This window comes from Nematolebias whitei, chromosome 4 (genome assembly GCF_014905685.2).
Source record: "Nematolebias whitei isolate Nwh7 chromosome 4, NemWhi1, whole genome shotgun sequence".
In the NCBI taxonomy this organism is placed as follows: domain Eukaryota; kingdom Metazoa; phylum Chordata; class Actinopteri; order Cyprinodontiformes; family Rivulidae; genus Nematolebias; species Nematolebias whitei.
This window is the reverse complement of record NC_056501.1, coordinates 19,795,372-19,812,787: the sequence shown is the minus strand read 5'-3', so window position 1 is coordinate 19,812,787 and position 17,416 is coordinate 19,795,372. Positions and strand designations below refer to the sequence as shown.

The 17,416-nt window shown below is 39.0% G+C and overlaps 1 protein-coding gene across 1 annotated transcript in view; it reads right to left on the bottom strand.

The window, feature by feature from the left end:
* The window catches only part of LOC119408455 (Kv channel-interacting protein 1), a 49,324-nt gene that overhangs the window by 17,434 nt on the left and 14,474 nt on the right, over positions 1 to 17,416 (bottom strand). The gene's annotated exons all lie outside the window — the stretch shown is intronic.

Below are 17,416 nucleotides of genomic sequence, written 5' to 3'. Positions count from 1 at the left end.
ATAGATATATATTCAGCTCTTTTTTTGTATATCCATCTTTTTTTATATATATATATATATATATATATATATATTAGAAAAGAGCTTTCATTCTGCTCAGACAGATCTGATCAAGTGCTGCAGACAGAAAAATCTCACTTCAGTCACAACAAAATTTACAAAGTATTACTTTGTATTAATTTACTCAAATCCAAAATGTGTCTTTAACATGAAAAGAGACAAAATGGTGATAATAACTTTGCTTCTTTTAGTAAACTTGTTAAATGTTTTGAACTTGACGGTTAAACTGATGCACTTCATTTCACGAGTTTTGCTCTTACTTAAAACTCACAAAGCTTCAAGCTTCAGAGGAGCGCACTTTTATTTCTCTTGGGAGTAAGTAAAAAGCCGCTATTTTTAAAAATAAAAAAGTGTAAACGCATATCTGGCTCAGATTTAAAGCTGCTCTTCTTCAGCTATAACTCTACAACCACATACATCTATAGTAAAAGGAATTGCAGTTAAATAAAACTATTTTATTAATTAACGAATCACTTTGCTCAATGAATGCTTTGCTTTGCTTTGTTCCATTTAGAATAAAACTTCTTGATGCATTTTTGCAGCAGGTCCAAGAAAAATGGGCAAATTGAAACCATAAAAACACAAACAGGACGAGTTTGTTCCAGAAAGAAGAGAAGTCAGTTGCTGTGTTGCCAGTTCTGCTAATTATGATCCACTCGAGGCCCACTGCTGCTGCTGTGTAATTAGAGCTCTGTCTGAAGAAATATTGAGCCATCCAAACAGACGTTCCACTATATACTCATGACAATCAGTGAGGCTTAGCAAAACAATAAACCACATCATCACATATTTTACTAGCAACGCTGAGGATGAAAATCAGGAAAAAAACAAGATTATAAGTTAAGATTTAGTCAGAAGTGGAAACGTCTAAAGGTTGTGAACAACAGGAAAAGTTTATGCACATTTAATAAACGAACATGAGTATCTTTGCACGGTGGATTTTCCTAATTAAAGCATATTTGGTGCAACGTAATGGCCATGGAGGAGAAATGAAGGGTCATAGTTATTCTGTAATGCAACAGGAGGCAGTAGCAAGTGAATTAACCGTTTCAAGAGAGCTGAGCTAGGGTACACAAACACAGAAAACAAGAACAAACACTGTAGATGGAAATCACAGATGAAAGCCAAGTCTGTGGAGGCACCAATAACTGCTTTATCTGGATAGTAGCTGTCTTCATATTGACTTTTCCCTCCAGTCTCTATAATGTGTGGTACAGAGGAATCAACAATTTTAATACATTTGAAATGGTTTACATCTCTACGGTACGTTTAATTGTTTTAATCCTCATTCATAGGGAGCTTTCTTGACAATTTTTACTTTTCCTGTCCATTTTTTGCTCATATTTGAAGTAGTGCTTTGCGTAAATGTGTGCAAAAGCAACTGTCATAAACTCTGAGACTTTTAGCACAAATGCTTTACACAGAAGAAAGTTACACATATTTTTGTTTCAAGGGCAGCAACGTTCTGCTTTGTGCCGATTTTTGTGTGTAATTCTGAGAAGATGCATTCGTTTTAATCGCCTTTGTTCAAAACTTAGCTGTAAAAACTGAAGCCCTGCACCTTCTGCATTAAAATGGAAATCCTTCACTGAGTCGTGAATGTGCGCCCTGATTTGAATAAACTCTGCAGGGGAGTGCTCCAGTCTCAGAGTGAGTCCAGAGCTCAGCAAATGTGCACGAGAATTATGTAAATACAGCTAAAGTCACAAAACTGATGTTGTCATTGAATTAAAAGGGTGAGGTTTTTGTCAGATGATATAAAAGGCATTAAGATTTTTTGGGGGGGGAAGTGGAGCATGAACCACTTTGAAAGTTCAGGTGTCGTCTGAACTTATATTTTCAAGGACCCCGAATCTAAAACATGAAATAGTTTAGGCAGTGAAATTATGAGTATGTTAAGTTCATGTATGTATGAACTTTGATGTCATGTATGTTATCTTTTGTCTTGAAATTTATGTCCTCAAATGTTCTGTTTCAGTTTTCAATGCTAAAACTTGTATACACATTTTTAATTTTTAAAGTTGTTTATTTTTTTCAGTAATAAAAGTTCGTTTTCAGTGTAAAAATCATTTATTAGTGTTAAAATGAATGTCAAAGTGATTTTATTTTACCATTTCAATGAAATTCAGTCAAAATGTGACATTTTAAAAACTAAAATTTCAAAAGCATAATTTTTGATTTTTATAAAATTATATTTATTTTCATGTTTTGTACTTGTCTCCAGAAATTGTGTTTCATTCTGAATCCAGGGACAAGCAGCGACTTTGGGATTAAGTCAAAAAACCCCAGCCAATCAAATCCTGCTCTGCTGGTCATGTGACCTGACATTTACATCAGTTCAACAGCTCACAAGAATGTAGAATGCTTCAACACTGAAAACTGATTCTGGAAATGAGAAGAAATTAATTACAATAAAAACAATTCACGTTTCACTGCATAAAATATTCGGTGTTTAAACTTCCAGATATTTGAAATTTCTACTTCAGACGACTCCCGTTTGGTTCCATTGCTGCTGTTCAGACACAAGTTCAGACTTCGTTTCATCTCGGACAACAAAATCTGCAAAGGTAAAAAAAAAAAATATCCGAGCAGCTTTGTTTGAACTTTTTATTTGATGCAAAACTTTATCTCAGGAAAGAAATTATAAATTATCATGGACTGTTGATTTAGATCCCAACTGTCAAATGATTATCACAAAGTATTCTGTTTTAATCTGTGTTAACTCTGAACACGTTCTTGTTTTTTTTATTTATTTTATTTTATTTAAAAGATGAATGGGAACAACAGCGAGGAAGAACAAATAGGAAGGTTGCTCTATCTAATGTAAAAGATGTCCCACATCCCATCTCAAGACCTACAGGGTGAACGCCTCAGTGATGACCATTCTTCATCCTTTGATTAATTTTCATTAGAAACATTTGACCTAATTTACATGACTAAAGTTTAGACTGTCCTTCAACATATAATATTATGTATGAATATGCAGATAACATATTTATATAACTGCATAATAACATATTTATAGAAAGGTGGATACAGGAAAGAGTATAAATACACTCCAACCAGTTAGGATTCATGCCTGGAAAGGACATGACTGACTCAGTTTTCATTCTTTGGCAGGTTCAGGAAAAAGTTTTTTATTTTATTTTAGATGTTTTTATATAAAAGTCCAACCAAGGACTGGGTTTGCAAATTAGCCTGTGGCTAGAAAACCTTTGTTCAAAACATAGGTTGCTTCGTTTTTAACATGTAACATTGTTTATTGTGCTGTCCTTGTTCAAAAAAACTTGAATGAATGAAAAAAAACGTCTTGGAGAGAAACAATAGCAGATACTGGATGTTTGTGGACTTGGCTTTTGACGAAATCCCACGAGAGGTGGTTTACTGGAGCCTCAGACAGAAAGGCATTAAGAAGAAGCTAGTTCGGCTTGTTAGTTCCATGTATGAAGGTGTTAAAACAAGTCAGAACAGACAAAGGCAACACAACAGCATTTGAGAATAAAGTTGGCGTTCATCAGGGTTCATGTCTCAGCCCACTGTTGTTTATTGGTGTGATGGATGGAGTTACTGAGCTCATTAGGAAAGATGTGCTGTAGGATTCTTTGTATGCTGACAACCTAGTTGTGGCTGGAGAATCTGAAGTTAATCTCCAAGATAGATTCAGATGGTGGCAGTAGGCACTTGAGAGTAAAGGTCTGAAAATAAATGCAGCAAAAACAGAGACCATGGTCTGCTTGAAAGATAACGAGACCTTAAGAATTACTGATAATAGAGAAAATGTACTGAAACAGGTTGAAACGTTCAAATACCGGTATCTGGGGTCAGTGATAAATGCCAAAGGAAGCTGCAAACAAAACATTAGGCGCACAACTGGTGCAGCTTGGTAAAAATGGAAGGAGCTGGCAGGAATGCTCGGTGACAAAAGGATGCTGATTCATATTAAAGGGAACGTGTACAAGACGATGGCGCACTGAGTCTTGCTTTGTGAAGCTGAGGTATGGACATTAAAAGAAAGGAAGAGGAACTCCTGGAAAGAATAGAGATGCTACGTGGGATTCTTGGAGTATCCTTCAAGGATAGATGGCAAAATGATGATATTAGAAAAATGCTTGGTGTGGCATGCATCACAGATAAGATACAGGAACCAATTCAATTCAATTAATCAAGAATGAGATGGTTTACGGGCATGTGCAGAGAATGGAAGATGACAATAATGTAAAAAGGCTATTAAATGCAGAAGTTTTCGGTCAACAAAGCAGGGGATGGCAGAAGAAAAGGTGGATGGTATGTTCCAGCAGGATATGAAGACACTCCATCTCACAACAGACAATACAGAAAACAGAGCAAAATGGAGAAGAATCCATGTGGCTGACCCTGCTCCGAAAAGAGTAGGACATACAGCCTGAAGGAGAGTGAGAGAGAGATGCAGATAACATATTTAGCATTAAGCTTCAACGTAAGCTGTCTGATTTTGACAGTTGATTTGGACCTACAGCTTTTACAAGCACTCAAGCTGCATAAAGACTATTTTTAAGCACACAAAAGTTCAGTGTTTGCACATTTGGAGTTTTGTGGGTCATAAATTCAGCGCTGCAAAGTTTTTACTGAACAGGTGAGACGTATAAACTCTCATGATTTATAGCTGAAACACAGTCTGCCAGGTTAGCAGGTGAAGAAAGCTTAAATAAACTGAATCTAGAACAATTAGAGCTTCACTTTCATCCATCTCATAAACTGCAGAGTTCAGCAGTGATTGAAAGCAGGAGTCCTTTTGTGAAGCTAGTTTAGAGAAATAAAGAGAAGCAAAAGCGTGTTGCCAACAGAAACTGGATGTCATTTTTCACAGACAGCACACTTGTTTTTACTCACACATAAAACATAAGAAATTTCCTTTAATGGCAGATTCTGAGACTAAGGTCCTGTTTAGAAATGACTGGAGTTGAAGCCATTTTGAAAATAACATATGCACATGCAAAACTGCAAGCTGTCGCGCTCAAAGAATGTGTTGTTAAAGACTCTCAGCTACTATTACATTAGATTTTAGCTTATCTGTAAAACTGACTGAATTATAGTTCATATAGTCCAAATCCAAAACTGAATTCAAAATCTTACTTCTAACCTACAAAGCTCTCAACAACCTAGCTCCATCTTATATTCGAGATCTTATTGTTCCTTATTTTCCTATCTGGAAAACTCTCAGACTGCAGGCTTACTTGCAGTTCCTAGAGTTTCCAAGAGCAGAATGGGATGAAGATCTTTCAGTTATCAGGCTCCTCTCTTATGGAACCAACTTCCAGATTCTGTCCATATTTGACACATTGTCCAGTCTTAAGACTGGGATTAAGATTTTCCTTTTTGATAAATCCTATAGTTAGGGTTGGCTTGTTATGCTGCTACAGGTTTAGACTACTGGAGGACAAACTGACCTCATTTCCTTAAATAAATTGTTAAGATTGAATAGTTCTCATTTGATACTATTTCTATTTTATCATGTGATTCTTGACCTGCCATTGTGTATCTGTTCCTACCAAACCCAAAGCAGATGGCCACTTGTCCTGAGCCTGGTTCTGCTAAAGGTTTCTTCCTCACGAGGAAGTTTTTCCTTTCCACTGTTGCCTTCATACTTGCTCAAGATGAGAGTTATTAATGGAGTTAAACTCAAAGCAATCTGCTCCTCAGATAAATATTGTTAATTAGAGACTTCTGTTGTGACTTGGTGCTATATAAATAAACTGAACTGAATTGAATTATAGCCATTTTTATCTGTCTTAAAGTCAGTTAGCCGAGGCAACCATCCTGAGGTTTGCTCCAAAAGTTATTCAGTTGTAGATGTACATCCCATGATTATTTCCTTGAAGTTTCTATAAAATTTGTCCACTGGCTCATGCAAGATTTTGCTAACAGACAGAGTTAAATTGAAATAGTTGAGAGCAAAATTTTTAACAAAGATTTTGTGCTATCTGTGTTTTCTAGGGATATGTGTTGAGGATCAATCTCAGCGATTACCACACTAAATTTCAAGTCAGTATTTGTAAATATAACTGAATTAAAGTCCCTTTTAGAGTGATTGTAAGGTCAGTTGGCTGCGGCAGCCATTTTGAATTAGAGTTGACTGGAAAAAAGTTATTAATTTGTTGATGTTTATCCAATTATTACTTTCTTCAAGTTCCATAAAATGCATCCAATGGTCATAACAAATGTTGATGACTGACACATGCAGACCAGCAAAATCATTATCACCCGCTTTTGCCTTTTTGGTGACAGACAGTTGATTTTTGCTTTTTTTTCTCATTTCTACATCCTTTAGTATCTGATGTCAGCTCTCGCTCTCTCTCCATCTCTTCCTTGTTTCTTCTCCATTTCAAAGCTGTCACCTTCTGCCAAACTCCCAGCATGCTACACTCTCCTTCTCCTCCTGCTGTGTCCTGTAATCCTCTGCAATTTACATAATCTGAATTAGTTTAAACTGCCGTCCTGGCCCCAAGGGAGCGGGATTCGCTCTCACACTCCAAGAAGGGTGCAGCTCTGGTCATAAACTTCAGTGAGGAGTGAGCAAATCCCTGACCTGCCTTTGGGAGGTTCACCCCCCCCCCCCCCCCCCCCCCACCACCACAACACACACAATTTAACAAAAATAGTGTGAATGCTGATTCAGCCCTCTGCTGCCTTGCTCAAGGACCCACAGTGGGGCAAATGAGAGTGAAGGCAGGTGTGGGTGCTTCATTCACCTGATTTTTGTTGTCAGGGATATTTTGTTTTCTTTTTTCGACTGCTCCCTTCCTCAGGGGTCGCCGTTAGAGAACTAACTTGCACAAAGACTTAGCACCACAGACCACTGAGCTACCACAGCCCTCTGTGTGGAGCAGAAGGCTGCCATAGGGTGCCCAAGGGAGCAGATGTTGGGGGTTAAGGGCCTTGCTCAAGGGTCCAGAGTGGGACAAATGAGGGTGGAGACCATATTTTGATGTTGTCAGTCTGGGGAGTTGAACTGGCGACCTTCTGATCACAGGCCCACCTTCTCTAACCTCTTCACCACTACTCCCTGTTTCATTTTTCAATATATTTAAGATAAGATAAGATAAAATAAAACTTTATTGATCCTGTAGGAAATTGTTGAATTTAAGTTTGTTTACAAATATTTTCCACATAAAAACATATCCTCTTTGATTCATTTTTAAAAATTGTTGTCAGACACAATTTTTTTTCTTATGCTACGTTTAGTTTTTAGTCAATCTTTAACCATATTCAGCTTTTAACTTTTTTTTTTTTTTAATAATTCAACTTTTATTTATACAGGTTAGTCTCATTGAGTCACGAGGACTCGTTTACAAGAGAGACCTGTAATAAACATTTATTTATTTAGCTTTTAGCTACATTTTCGCTACTTTTAGTCTCTACCAAACCCATTTGCTACTTTCAACTTTAAACTACTTTTAGCTACCCTTTTGCTGCTTTCTCCTTTTAGCTAGTCATCCATCCATCCATTATCTTTTACCTGCTTCTTCCATTTTGGGTCACGGGGGTCGCCGGTGCCCATGTCCAGCAATCACAGTGCAAGGGGCGGGGTACACCCTGGACAGGTCGCAAGTCCATCACAGGGACACATAGAGACAAACGAGACAAACAGCCATTCACTCTCTCTCTCACACATAGAGACAATTTAGAGTTACCAATCAGCCTAACATGCATGTTTTTGGTCTGTGGGAGGAAACCGCATGCACGGAGAGAACATTGCTACTTTTGTATTTTGCCAAGCTATAGATAATTTTAGATTACATCTAGCTATTTGGTTCTTCTAGCTAGCTTTACTACTCTTTTTAAGTTTCAGTTGCACTTTTCCTACTTCAGCTTCTAGACAGCCTTTTGCTCCTTTTAAGTTTTAGCTATTCATTTGGTAATTTAGCTTTTAGCTAGCCTTTTGCAACTTTTAGTTATTAGATAGCCTTTTGCTACTTTCTACTTGTAGCAAGTATTTTGTGCTTTCTCAGTTTCAGCTACTTCAGCATTTTTCTGCAAAGCCGTTCTGCAGTCACACTGCATTTCCACTCAGAATGCAATTTCTCTAGTCAACGTGAAGCGCTGTTATAAAACAGCCTGAGGATAAAACAATACACTCCTATGCTTGCACACACACACGTACGTCAAGGAGAACTGAGGTGCTGAAGGGGACAGTTTATATCTAAGGTAAGCTCATAGACACACGTGGAAAAAGACACAATGCCACTTCCTCACACACAAACATGCCACTGTTGATTACGTTTAGGAGTGAGTGAAGAACTGTTCATGTGACACACTGAGCAACAAGCCAATATTGATTTTAGATTAAATACATGTCTAGACTCTAAATCTACGGGACTACATACACCACTCTCAGAAACACATGCACACATTCTTGATGCCAAGAGATGAAGATGTATTAATAAGCACTCACATCAGTTAATGAACGTGTGGGTGATGGAGACAATGAGTAGATGAGGAACGAAATGAGGCATAAAGGAACGAGAGGAGTGGTATTGTGATGAGGACGGCTCCAGGAGCAGCTTGTACAGGCAGCATGAGGAGGAAAGGTGACGGTGGGAAAGATAAACAAACATGTAAAAAAATGGAAAGACGCCACACGGAGAAGAGAAAGCAGCACGGAAAACAATGAAAAGCAACAATTTTACAAAGCTGAAGGAGGCAGGAGAAAAAAAAAAAACTGGAGCCAAAACAGAGGGACCGATACAACATTGCTGCAGGGAGAAGAAGGTTTAGAGAGAAAGGCAAAAGAAGAGCAAATTCCCAAGGAAGTGGAGGAAAATGCTAGATGAAAACTTCTCTGGAGATTCTGCTACAAACAGATGAGACAGAAAGCACTCCAAGTCAACAAGGTGAAAAAGCTACAACCAAAAAAAAGGACAGAAAACCAGATGGGAGAACAAGTGAATTGTATTTTCTTTCCAAGCTCTGTGATAAACTCAAACTAATCTTCAAATATTCCAAAACACACACTGTTTCTCTGTCAGGGTTACTGTCAGCAAAGTGAATCATGGGTAAAGCTATTTGCAACTCTACAGAAACAACGTCCACATTTACTGCCTCACTAATGCCGTAACAACACCAGAATTACAAACAAGCCCTCCAGACCTCGTTATGCTGTCGCAGGGCCGTTTTGGAGGGAAGAGAATAATAAAAGGCGTGTTTTCATTTGCAGGAAGTGTTGGCTTTTACACATTTGCACACTGTGATTGCGTCTGTTTTCCAACATAGCTACACATTTACGCCTCGCCTGTGTAACACCCTTGGGGAAGGTGTTTGGACTTGTAGAGGAGGGAGAAAAAAAAGGCTTATTCAAAAGATCAAACCAGCCATATGCGCTCACTTGGAAAACATTCTGTATGGTCTAATTTGGGCTGAAAGCTGATAACAGCCTGCCTCAAGACATAAATGACTGCACACTGTTAATAGGAGAGGGGGTATTTTCATTCTGGCTGTGATCAGATTCAAGTAGTTTAAATGTGTTCACTTTTTTAAATCGGCGAGGTTTGTTACAAAAATGAGCAACATGGCAACGTGTCTCACAAGCAACAGGTCCTTATGGAGAAATCAATCTGTGTACAATTTCATCCCTTTTCACGCGGCTTTGACTTACTTGGAAAGCCCCAATCTCACCAAAAGTCTCCCCCCCCCCCCCCCATGACCCCTCCCACCCCAAAACCTACATCTTTTGTTGCCATGGCTACCATGCTTCCAAGGTAACAGCAAGACAGAGAAGCAGTGTGTGAGCAGAGTGACAAATACCTTCGACATATGTGTGTGTGTTCACCAGCATCGGCGCTCACAACCAGATTGAAACAACAACCCCCCCCCCAACACCACCCACCCTCTCCCTCCCATCTGCACACACAGCATGACTATTATCCTGGAGACACTGTAAGCTTTAAATAGTTCCCTTTACGAAGTTTAATATGGATATGATCACAAAGAGACGTTCGGGTTCACACACAGTCAGAAATTAAAGTGTCGTCTTGCCTCAGCTTGACGCCTTGTGCCAAATAAAATAAGTCCCTAGACTCTATAAAACTTTATTACTGAATAAACTGATGCAGTGTTTCTTCCTGGGGACACCTGTTGGCTGCACCTTTTTATTCAGCAGCATCCTCACAGAAACACCAGCACTTCTTAATCTTTGCTGTTCACCTACTTGTTCGCTGTATTTGTTTAGGAGTGAGTGTTTTGGCTCCAGTTTGTAAAACGAACACACGATCAGAACTTTCTCTTCCCACATGTGTGTGTGTGTTTATGTGTGTGTGGGTTCCCTCACCCGTGGACAGCCTCCTCTGCTTGGTCTGCATCGTCAGAGTGCCAACCACAGCCCCCATGTTTGCCGCTGTCGTCGTGGAAACAAGTGCGTCTGGATGCTGAAGTCTGTGTCTGTCTGGCGTCACGTGTCAGGACAGCTAGGATGCACGTTCACATGCCCTCCTTCTTTCTCCTCTCATCCTCTTCTCCTCCTCAATGGCTGCTCTTGGCATAAACCCTATCCCCGTCATCCCTCCGTTTGTGCTTCCTCACTCCATCTCACCACGCTCTTCCTCTCTGTCTCTCTCACCCCCTCTTTTTCCTCCAATCTCCCTCCCTCCCTCCCTCCCTCCCTCCCTCCCTCCCTGCTCTTTGTTTTCCTCCCCTCTCTGTGTATATCTATCACCCTCCCACCCTCACTGGGAGCCCAGAGCCTGAGCAGAGCATCAGGAATTCAGTATAAAATCAGCAGGATGTTGATTCACTAAATTATAAATGAATATGAATGTAGCCTTGATATGGTAATACCGTGTGAATCACTCTGCATGGAGACAACAAACATCCCTGTTCCGTTTGCTCACCTAAAAGCACCTGTTCCTCCTGATGGAGAACAAATGTATGCAGAAAGATTGAATATTGATCAGAGAAGGGAGCTATAAATTCTGGGGTGAGGGGGAAAAACACGTGAATGTGACGGAAGTGAGAAAAGGCCCCCGAGCGTTTGGCTGTGTTCTTCATGCAAAGGCCACTTCAATCCATCAACACCTCCACCTCCTCCATCCGTCATCCCCTGTTCATTCATCCACGGTGCGCGGACATTTTCATGCACACCAGAGAAAGGGATAATGGGATGGAGATCCTATAAATGTGTGTGTGTGTATGTGTGGTGGGAGATTGACTCCTGAGGAGAGGAGAAAACATGAAAGACAAATGTGCAAGTTAAAGGAGAGAGAAAAATCTTTAAGTCAAGGATGGGAAAAGAGAGGGGGATTAAAAGCACCAGGAGAAGCTGCTGGGACGTTAAATACAGGGAGAACAGAGAGATCAAGACGAGTGTCAGATGTTACAGCAGGAGTGTGTGTTCTGTAGGGCCAGAGCACACACACACACAGCAAGAGGAAGAAACTGTTTACTTCAAGAGCAAAACAAGTGTGTGTGATGACGAGGGAATAGAAACAACTGGACGGCAAGCAAACAGTCACAACAAGAACAAAAATCACCAGTTTTTTTTATTTTTTTTAAAAAAAGATCAACATCACTTCTTTATTTTTGATAAAGCTAAAAAAAAGGGGTATTCTTTGTTTATTTATAACGTTAACATGTGGAGTCAACCCAATTCAACATGGCTGCCACAGATAATTTATTTATTTCTTTAATTTTTAAACAGGAAAAGATTAAAAGAAATCGGGCCTGGCTCCGCATATTTGCTGTTTTACAGCAGGTTCCTGTTCTGCAGAACATAAAAAACACACAGATATCCAGCATCACATCACATTAACAGACATACCACATTACAAAATACAAGAATAGTAGCATTTATACGGCAGACACCTAACGGTGATTGCAAAAGAAGATGTCCAATGACGCGCATAAGTCTTCTTAAAAAATGCAGATGTTGAGATTGACTTTATATGTTGTGGAATGTCATTTCTTGCTTTAGTATAAACATAGAAAAATGATCTCAGGCCATAACAGTTTTTAAAGGCTGGTAGTGGCAAGTGTCTGCTTGTAGCAGACCTAGTCGAGCGACCATGTCCATAAATGGTTTTAGGCATCAAAGTAGAAAGAGCTACATTAATGACACCATGAAAAACCTGAAAATTCAATTTAATACTGCTGTGTAGCACATGAGTTTGAAAAATTAGAGCATTTGAAGTAGAAAGATCTGTACAGTGATGAGTCCAGCCGGGAAGTTTGTTATTAATTTTCTAGCCTCTATTGTAAAGTCTAGCTATAGGTTTCAGGATTTCATTAGTAGTAAGAGACCACACAGTAAATTTAATTTAGCAAGCACAAAAAAATGGCACAAGTCAGTAAATGTTACACATATTGAGAAAGCATTCTGTGTTGCAGCCAACAAGCATCCTCAACACGTCCGGTGAGTTCTAACGCTGCTCAAGATCTCAAAACGTCCCATGAGGTCATCGACACACGTCATTTGACACGTTTTGACCAAAACGACTGCAACTCTTGTCAACGTAAGACGGTTTGATGATGATATTGTGCAAAATCCATCTGAAATATGCATATTATAAACGTGAAGGGAGGAGAGGTCAAAGAAAGTGTATGTGATAGAGAAGTTGCCAGTTCAAATCCCCTGACCGTTATAAAAATGTGTGTGGGGAAGGGGAAGCACTCACACCTGCCTCCATCCTCATTTGCTCCACTCTGGGCCATTGAGAAAGGCCCATAACCCCCCACTCACCCCCATCTGCTCCCCTGGGTGCCCTAGATGGTAGCCCCCTGCTCCACACATGTGTAATGTGGTTGTGTCAGGAAGAACACCCAGCATAAAAACAACTGATGGGGGGGTTCACTCAGTGTGGTGACCCTTGAGGAAGGGAGCAGATGAAAAAAAAGTGCATTCTTGTACTAAACAGCATTTATATTTTAAACATTATTGAAAACTCTTTGTTATAAACGTTATCTTAAAAAAGTTTTGATCATTTTTACATTATGCTGCATATTGTCTTCATCAAGGAGGGCGTGAAGCTACAGTGTGCTTTTGTTTTTTTTTTGTAAACCTGTTGGATACTTTATAAAATTGAAAGAGAAAAATAGAGCTTGGAGTGTGAGTTTTAAGATCTGTAGCAGCATCAGTGGAGATTTTAAAGAGGTAAAGTGGGATTCATTTATTTATTCCAACATAAATATACAACTTGATGTGTGCATACACACATGCACTAACTTGGACCAGTTTTTTCATTCAATCTTTATTTACAGGTTAGTCTCATTGAGCCACAGGACTAATTTACAAGAGAGATCTGTTTTAAACAAATAACACAGATGAGGTACAGACAACGTTATAAAAAAAATCATATAAAATGAAAAGCAAATAGAAGAAATGAAATAAAAACAGCAAAAACCCAACAAAAACAGCTACATTATAAAGCAGGATAAAATGCAACAAACTTCCAGCTAATCCCCCAAAGAGCTGTGAAGATTTCTCATTCCATCATCCAGTTTGTAGGAATAAGAGATTTCTGAGGCATCCTGTGGGTTTTAACATGGACACATTGATAAATCTGTCTGATCTTGCAGCTTGCAGCTTAGGGTGCTCTGTGCATGTTGCTCTAAAGAATCAGGGTGAGACGTGGGGATCCGGCAGTGTGGGTCAGCATCTTTAGCTGTTTGTCATGTTTCTTCTTCAGTTCTGGAGCAGTTTGTGCTTGTGTGGTGGGATTTATTGTCCTGCTGAGGGAGGCATCTGCTATCAGGCAGTGCTGCTGCCAACAAGGGATGTGCATGATATGGGAGGTGTGAGCCAAAATAATGTCCTTATGAATGGCCTGCAAGTTCCCAACAAAAAGAATGAATGTAATTTACTTCAGATTAAAATATCTTGGTGGATCAGGGAATAGTAAAGTCTGATTAAAACGTGTTGTGGTATGATGAGTGCTGCTTTAAAATAGCAGCAAATCTCAATGTGGCCTTTATGACCCTTTAATTCTTGCCTAACAGTCTAAACTTTAAAAAGTAAAAGCCCCAACAACTTACCAAAACGTCATTTTTAATTATAAGCAACATTTTAAGCAGGAATGCAAATACTTCCACAAATGAAGCACATTTCACAGCTAAGTTTCAGGGACTAGTTTGCAGATGTGACATGCTCTTCATTTAAAACCATCTGTTTAATTTAAAAAAAAAAAAAGCTTCTGCAAATATGGCAGCTGTGCTAAAAAAACTGTCTTTTTCATTAGCAAATAATGAATAAGGAGCAAAGTGTAACTGTTAGGGTGTCATACTGGGAAAAGTTTGGTGAGTTTAAAATCTGCAATCTGTTTCATGAGAAAATGCACTTGTGAGTATTCAGATTATTATTATTTTTTTTACTATGTGAGAGAGACAGAATGGGCCGCAGTGGGGAGTCATCTTTTTACCCTTTCTACACGCAAACACACACTTCCACAAACACAGAGAGAAGCACACATATGGTCTCACACACTTACACATTTTGCACATTTCTCGACCCTCAGCAGAAGGAGCCATCATGGGTCGAAGTCTCTGTGGACTCTAGTAGCATCCCGCTGGCATGCAGCACCAAAGAGCAAGTCCTGCTACAGAACCCCACAAAAACACACTCCTGATCCCTGATCTATGATCCACTGCCTTTATTTACACAACCCAGATTCCAACAAGCTTGAACTGTTTTTTGTAAACTGTTCATATAAACAGAATGCAGTGATCTGCAGTTCTCATAAACCCATATTTCATTCATTCACAACACACCAAAAAATATTAAATTTCCAAACTACGAAACTGTACCATGTTTTAGAATAAATCTTTCAGAATTTTATAGCAGCAACAAAGCTAAAAACCCAGTTGGGGCATGTCCATGTGTCCTACTGTGAAGCATCTTTTAACATTAGTCTTTAAATATCTACCAGCTGCTGGAGCGAGCGTGTTCCCATTCTTTTCTGATGTAAGTGTTCAACAGTCCTGGGGCTTTTCCAGATTATTTTTGTATTGATGCACCAAATGTTTTCTGTTGGTGAGAGCTCTGGACCTCAGGCAGGCCAGTTCAGCACCTGAACCCTTCTAACACAAAGTCATGTTGTAATGGCTGCAGTATGTGGTTTAGCCTTGTCTTGCTGAAATATGCAAGACTTTGCCTGAATAAATATCTGGCAGGGAGCATGTGCTGCTTTAAATCCTGCATAGACTTTTCTGCATTGACGGTGCCTTTCAAGATGAGTAAGATACCCATGCCTTAGGCACTAATGCACCCCTATACCATCAGAGAGGCTGGCTTTTGAACAGTGACAGGCTGGATAGTTTTCTTTAGTACAGAGGATGTGACTTTCTACCCAGTTCGAATGTTATCACCCATTAAATGGACGTTATCAGTTGTTATCATCCCCAGAAGTTTCCTTCAGACTGTCCCTTCTCTACCTCCTAGCAGGCTCAGTAGGTTGTTATCACAGATTTATAAGGTTAAGGTTATGGTTAGGGTTATATCTGAAGATAATTATAGTACTTATCTATTTCTGTACTGTATATTCATTGATCAGAATTTCACTCATACTAAACAAAGAAAAAACAGCAAGCCCCCATATCCAATTAAAGCCTTATGACTATTAAATCTGGAATTAAATTGAAGTAAATCTTTCATATCTAGCATCAAAATAATAGGTAAATTGTCTGTTGAACGGAGTACCGTCACTACTTCGGACGATTCTCAGCCACCCTGACCGGAGACGCTGAAAGGTAGCGTTGAAATGGACCTCTGTACCGGAGCTGATTTATCTTCTGCAAAGGTAACGAGTCATCATGCACCAAGTGTACCGGGGCTAAGCTGGGGTCGGATGAAGGGTGCCATTCCTGGTCAACACATTTTCCTTCATCCATCTAAATCCTCCTCTTTAAACCTCTTCGCCAGTAAATCAAGCTAAGTGCCTTCAGAGATGAATTATTCTCCATCAGTAATCCTCTGTTGTCATGTTATTTGAACTTGCTAAGTTTATTAATCAGAAACAGATCATCAAATCAATGTGTACATGTTTGATGTAAAATTTTGATTCTGTTAAATAAATGACCGCATTTATTCTGATGGGTCAAAGATAAATGACGTCTCATGTCACTAATTATACAATCCACTCAAGTTATATTGGTCACATGGCAGAAATTTAACTCGAAAAAGAAATAATCCGTTGTTAATTAAACAATTAATATTCTTTGTGCTTGAACTAGCATTAAGAGTATTTAATTAATAGGATGTCCACAGCAAAAACTGTCCCGACATACTACATAACATTTGATTGTTGTAAATGATGATTGATTGTTTTGCATGTGTTAAAAACCTACTTTTGTGATTCCAACAGGTGGTTGGCTTGAAACACAGCAGTGAAGGCTACTTATGGAACAGAACTTACATTGTATTTTATGTTTTATTGATGTATGTTTCTTTTACTTATATTTTATTTTTAATGCATTGATACTGTTTTTAAGACTGTTGCTATATGTGTATATAGCCCAGGACATCCTTGTAAAAGAGATTGATGATCTCAATGGATTTCTTCCTGGTAAAATAAAGGTTTAATAATAATAATAGATCTGGTTGGTAGATCATAGACTGACGAAGTCCTCTGGATGGGGGACGAAATGTTTCTCAATTAAAGAAACTGGTTCTGATTACATGATTTAACCTTTTTTTACAGTTAATCAGATTTGTAGCAAACTGCTCTTCCAGCTGTTTCTTATTCATGACTTACTTTTACAGCTTTTGTCGACCCTGTCCCTGTTTAATTTGAGACGCGTTACCGCCATAAAATTCAAAATTACCGGCAACTATTTTTTCTCATTAAAAAAACAACAACAATTTCGCCTTTTAAACATTTACTATGTTACTTATTCTCATAAATTAATAAAAAGTTGCATCCTCTTTTTATTCACTATTTTCACATTAACATGTCACTTTTGGAATTGGAGTTTTATTATTTACAGGCACCTGTTCTTACCTGTATCTGGAAACAATAAAGATGTGCATCTCTCTATCCTCCTACATTTGACACCATCCCACTTTTATCCAACCATCACCCCCTATAAATCTTGGTGCTTGTAAGGGAGTAATGTTCCCGTCATTTCAAACATGGTTTTCTGCTTGTTCCAATCTCAAACCTCCATCTACCCGCCGCGCCTGACAGGCCCATTTCCACACTCTGACAGAAATGTTTCTCCATCTAGTAATCATTTCAACGACTGTGTCTCGAGCACGGGAGAAGGAGCGTGCTTGTTTGTGTCCTTGTGAGTTGAATATTTCAATTGACTCGTCTGGTGTTTCCCCTGCAGGAAAACAGATTGTTGCACGAGATCCCTGCCACACTTTTAAGGATAAAGATTAGAGAAGGAGAGGATA